The following is a 6,000-nucleotide window of genomic DNA, read 5'->3' on the forward strand; positions in this document are numbered from 1 at the left end:
AATGTAGCCAATTCCCGGACCTTCAGTCCCGTGATCGCCCAGGTTCCTTTGCAGGCACCCCCGGTCTTTGGATTCCTGTGTCCTACGTCTCTGTGACACAAATCACAGGCACCCCGTAGGTACACGTTCCTCCTCAAACACGGTCTCTGCAAAATCCCTCACAGGCGAGCCCCGGTCTCCAGATTCCTGAGTCCCACGTCTCTGTAGAAAAAAAAATCCACAGGCACCCCGTAGGTACCCAGTCCTCCGGAAACACGGTCCCCGCAAGTTTTGTCTTACCTGGGTTCGGTGCACCGAAATTACTCGATCGTTAACCGTCCCCACTGCCTCGGGTACACCCCTCCTTTGTTTTCCTGAGCCTCCCGGATATCACTCGCTCAAGCCGCGCGGGGCGACAAGCAAGGAATCAGGGACTGCTGAACTCAGCAGGGTGCACCTTCTCCGATATCCTTCCTCAACTCCCCTTGCGGCCGGAGTGTTGATCCCGGATGACGAGCCCCCAAGTTGTTAGAAACGAAAATCGCTTCTCAATAATCGCTCTAGACAAATTCAGGAAAACAAAGTTTTATTAACAAGTCAAGTCTGCAGAGTCGGGCACCCTTAAAGAAAAGGCGCGCTGAGGCTTACAAAGTCTCCATTATTTATAGGACAAGTCCCTCCTCTCCCTGGCTCCAACAAGCCATGAGGTTCACATTCTTAAAAACATCATTATTTTTATCACAAAGTCTGCAACAAAAGGCTCCAGAGTCTCCAAAGTTTGTTGTTTTTCTCACCCTGTAGTCTTATCAGTCAAAAGCTTTAATCTGAAACAGATGTCTCAAGTCGTACTCCCATCCTGGAGTCTTATCAGCCAAGGACTCATCCTTCTCTGCTGTGTGAATGGCTTCATTAATCAAGAGCCTGCTTGCTTTTACTATCGCTCACAAATTGTCAGCATTCTGCACAATTTAAACTACTCTACTTTTGAGTATATAAAATGGTTGTTAGAAAAGAAACAAAGGTTTTGTCTTTTATTATAGATCAGTCTCACAAATTGTCAGCATTCTGCACAATTTAAACTACTCTACTTTTGAGTATATAAAATGGTTGTTAGAAAAGAAACAAAGGTTTTGTCTTTTATTATAGATCAGTCTGTGGTCCAGGCACATCTTAAAGTTTAAACCGAAATTACCTCTCACATAAGACAACATCGGGAGTGTCACAGTTATCAATCCAAGCCTGTGCTGTCTTAGTGAGCATCAGCATAAAAGAGGGGAAAGCAGGCCTTCCACGAGAGGGTGAGAATGCTGTCTGGGAATGTTCCATTCTGTGTTCCCTCTCCCACACTGTATCTATGGCTTGTCATGTGGATCAGTCATTCTAACGCTAAAAACAATCTTCAATCATTCTAATGATAAAAACAGTTCCTATCTCTGTACTTTCCTCCCCTCTCACCAATCACTTCATACGTTTGAACCTGCTCCAGTCCAGACGACCATCCATATCTCTGTAACTTACTTCAGTCTCGACAACATGCCTTGTCACGAGAGTCCACTCCCCCAATAACGCAAGACTTAGGGTCTGTTTCTGTGCTGCATGACTCTCTGGCCGAAGTCACCAATGCTGGCCAGGTTTCCTGAACTGAACGCATTTCCCTGCGTTTGGCCCATGGCCCTTCAAACCTTCTCCCCTCCATGTTCCTGCCCAAATGTCTTTTCCATGTTGTAATTGTTCTTGTTTCTCCCATGTGCCACTGGCAGTCCATTCTGTATATGAACCGTCCTCTGTGGAAAATGTTGCCCCTCAGCTCCCTAAGTAAATCTTTGCTCTCGGTCACTCCTCAGGCCTTACCCATTCTGCTGTGGGACACAAACCCTCCCCGGTACAGACTTCCCTCGGACATTTGTGGGTGGCATGGTGGCACAGTGGTTAGCACAGCTGCCTCACAGCGCCAGAGACCCGGGTTCAATTCCCACCTCAGGCGACTGACTGTGTGGAGTTTGCACGTTCTCCCCGTGTCTGCGTGGGTTTCCTCCGGGTGCTCCGGTTTCCTCCCACAGTCCAAAGATGTGCAGGTCAGGTGAATTGGCCATGCTAAATTGCCCGTAGTGTTAGGTAAGGGGTAAATGTAGGGGTATGGGTGGGTTGCGCTTCGGCGGGTCGGTGTGGACTTGTTGGGCCGAAGGGCCTGTTTCCACACTGTAATGTAATCTAATCTAATAACCTTCCTGCTGTGGGACACAATCCCTCACCGGTACAGATGGCCCTCAGGCCTTACCCATTCTGCTGTGGGACTGAACTCCTCCCCGGTACAGACTCCCTTCGGGCCTTACCCATTCTGCTGTGGGACAAAACACCTCCCTGATACAGACACCCCTTAGGCTTTACCCATCCTGCTGTGGGACTAAATTCCTCCCTGGTAAAGTCTAATATTGAGCCTTGCCCACCCTGCTGTTGGACACAACCCCACTTGGGTACAGTTTTCCCTCTGGCCTTACCCATTCTGCTGTGCAACACATTCCATCCCCAGTACAGACTGTCCTCAGGCCTTTCGCATCTTGCTGTGGGACCGAACTCCTCCCTGGTACAGTCTACCATTGAGGCTTACCCATCCTAATTTGCGACGCATACCCTCCCCAGTATAGATTACTCTCTGGCCTTAACCGTCTTGCTGTGGGACACAACCCCTCCGAGGAACAGACTTCCCCTCGAGCCTTACCCATCCTGCTGTGAGACACAACCCCTCCCTGGTGCAGACTCCCCTCGGGCTTTACCCATCCTGCTGTGGGACACATCCCCTCCGAGGTACAGACTCCCCTCGGGCCTTAACCGTCTGGCTGTGGGACACAACCCCTCCCCAGTACAGTCTACCCTTGAGCCTTACCTGTCCTGCTTTGGGTCGCATACCTTCCCTGGTACAGAGTACCCTCGGGCCTCACCCTTCCTGCCGTGGGACACAACCCCTCCCCGGTATAGACTCTTGACTGGCCTTAACCATCCTGCTGTGGGACACAACCCCTGCCGGGTACAGACTCCCCTCGGGCCTTACCCATCCTGCTGTGGGACACAACCCCTCTACAGGGTGGACTCCCCTCAGGCCTTACCCATCCTGCTGTGGGACACATCCCCTGCCTGGTACAGACTGCCCTCTGGCCTTACCCATCCTGCTGTGGGACACAACCCCTGCCGGGTACAGACTCCCCTCGGGACTTACCCATCCTGCTGTGGGACACAACCCCTCTACAGGGTGGACTCCCCTCAGGCCTTACCCATCCTGCTGTGGGACACAACCCCTTCCCGATGCAGACTCCCCTCTGGCCTTTCCCATCCTGCTGTGGGACACAACCCCTTCCCGGTGCAGACTCCCCTCTGGCCTTACCCATCCTGCTGTGGGACACAACCCCTGCCCGGTACAGACTCCCCTCGGGCCTTTCCCATCCTGCTGTGGGACACAACCCCTGCCCGGTACAGACTCCCCTCGGGCCTTACCCATCCTGCTGTGGGACACAACCCCTGCCCGGTACAGACTCCCCTCGGGCCTTTCCCATCCTGCTGTGGGACACAACCCCTGCCCGGTACAGACTCCCCTCGGGCCTTTCCCATCCTGCTGTGGGACACAACCCCTGCCCGGTACAGACTCCCCTCGGGCCTTTCCCATCCTGCTGTGGGACACAACCCCTGCCCGGTACAGACTCCCCTCGGGCCTTACCCATCCTGCTGTGGGACACAACCCCTGCCTGGTACAGACTGCCCTCGGGCCTTACCCATCCTGCTGTGGGACAGGTTGATAATTGTATTGAATAGTATCCCTCCAATGTGGAAACAGGCCCTTAGTCCAGCAAGTCCACACCGACCCGCGATACATACCCTGCTCAAAATAGCTTCAAAATACATAGAAACAGTGATCACTGAATTGGGTAAAAACTCCGCAGTTACATTGGGCAGTTTAAAAGTCTCGCTGTATTGGTGATATGTTCCTTTTCTTCAAACAGGTAACATTTTTATTAAAGCAGCAGATGTTCATTGTGAGAGTGTCTCTGTTAAACTAGAATCTGTTCTGTTCTCTGTGTAACAGGCTGTTGTTCTGTGCGATGGACTGTCACTAACAGTGTAATTGACCTGTGAGTCCGAGATCAGGTTTCCTTTGTCTGTAAATCTAATGATCAGTGAACTATGCATCTGCTCTTCTTGGCGAAAACAAAGAATCATTTCTCAACGAAAAAACGGCACATCACAAAGCTATTTCATGGATTTCTGGCACACACCACCTACCAATGTATCTGGTAAGTCTGTTTCCTGAATAATTCTGAACTCTATCTGTAACTCTGAAAGTATCTGTATTGCTTGTCAGTTGGTTGAGAATTCAGCCTCTTTGTTCTGAGCTGTTGTGATGCAGGCGGTGGCTTCATTCTGTCTCTGCCAAGTTTGTTTTCTCCTTCTGCTGTGATTCTGGGAGATTCCTTTCTGCAGGTTAGAATATTCAGTGACTGAACATTGAATGATTTTGACTCTAACAGAGCAGTGGCCTTGTTTTCAGCTCATTATTCACTTTCCATTTCCTGGTTGTGTTGAATGTTACAGAAACAGACTCTGAGCAATGTTTCCGTATGAGAATCCATTCACATGTCTTGGATTCATTGACAGCCACGTGGTCAGTCAGTTTCAGGCCGATGGATCAGTTTCTCTGACCTATTAGATGGTGGCCACTTGCACAGTTTCCGATGGTTCACCTCAGTGTCAGGCCGTCAGCTGCTGAAACCCTCCATCCAGCATTTGTTCCCTCTCACCATGACTACTCCAATACTGTCCCAGCTCCCACATTCTACCTTCATATACTCACGATCACCTCAGATTCTACTGTCAGTATCCTTACAGCAAGTCACGTAAGTCATCCACCTCCATTTCACGCTGCTCTACATTACATTCAGTCCAAATATAATTTCAGAATTCCATTCATTGCGTTTAAAAACACCCATGATCTTGTCCTGTCCAAGCATCCAGGTTCCATCAGGTAGGTGGGTGTCCGCGTGGTTGGGTTGGAGCAAGAGCAGGAAACTGAGGATCGTACAGGGGACAAAGATGGGGTTGGATGCGGGATGTTTAAGGAGAGAAAGCTGGTGTATTGTTGGGGATAGCTTCTCAGGGGAGTAGCACAGCGGTAGCCAGGTCTATAATACTCAATGGCCTGAGTTATCGGAAGAGGTTGGACAAGCTGGGACATTTTTTTTCAGAGCACAGGAGACATAAGGGAGATCTTATAGAAATGTATTTAATCATGAGAGGCATGGTTAGGGTGAATGCATTCAGTCTTTTTCCCAGGGTTGAAGAATTGAGGACTAGAGGGCATTAGTTTAACGTTAGAGGGGAAAGAATAAAAGGGAACGTTAGCAGCAACCTTTTTACACAGATGCTGATTCTCATACGGAATGAGCTGTCAGTGGAAGTGGCTGAGGCAGGTACATTAACAACATTTAAAAGGCATTTGGACAAATACATGGATAGGAAAGGATTAGAAGGATATGGGGCATGGGCAGGGAAATGGGGTGACCATAGATGGACATTATGGTTGCCAGGGATCAGTCTGGCCCTTAGGGCCTCTCTCTGTGCTGTAGGACTCTATGACTCTATACCTGACTGCTGTAGAACAAGGTCGGGCAAAATCCAAGGGAGCGAAAATGGGAGGAGAAGCACTAGTTGGGGGCATAGACAGGTGTTACTGTGGCTGCGTCTGAGACTGTTGTATCTCTGGTGCCTGGTCAAGGACATCTCTGAGCATTTGCTTGAAATTCTGAATTGGGAGAATGGGAGGCCAGAGGTCATTGCTACCAACGACACGAGTAGAAAGAGGGATGAGATCCTGAGCAGTAAGCACAGGAAGTAGGGAACGACTGAAAAGCAGAACCTTGAGGCTAGTAATCATTGCGTTACCACCAGTCCCATGTGCTTGTGAGACAAGGAATTGAAAGATAGCAGAGATGAATGCATGGCTGAAGAGCTGGTATAGGGGGAAGAGTTTCAGGA

The sequence above is a fragment of the Chiloscyllium plagiosum genome, unplaced genomic scaffold, assembly GCF_037043375.1.
Source record: "Chiloscyllium plagiosum isolate Xiang-an unplaced genomic scaffold, Cpla_swu_hap1 HiC_scaffold_14, whole genome shotgun sequence".
Lineage (NCBI taxonomy): Eukaryota > Metazoa > Chordata > Chondrichthyes > Orectolobiformes > Hemiscylliidae > Chiloscyllium > Chiloscyllium plagiosum.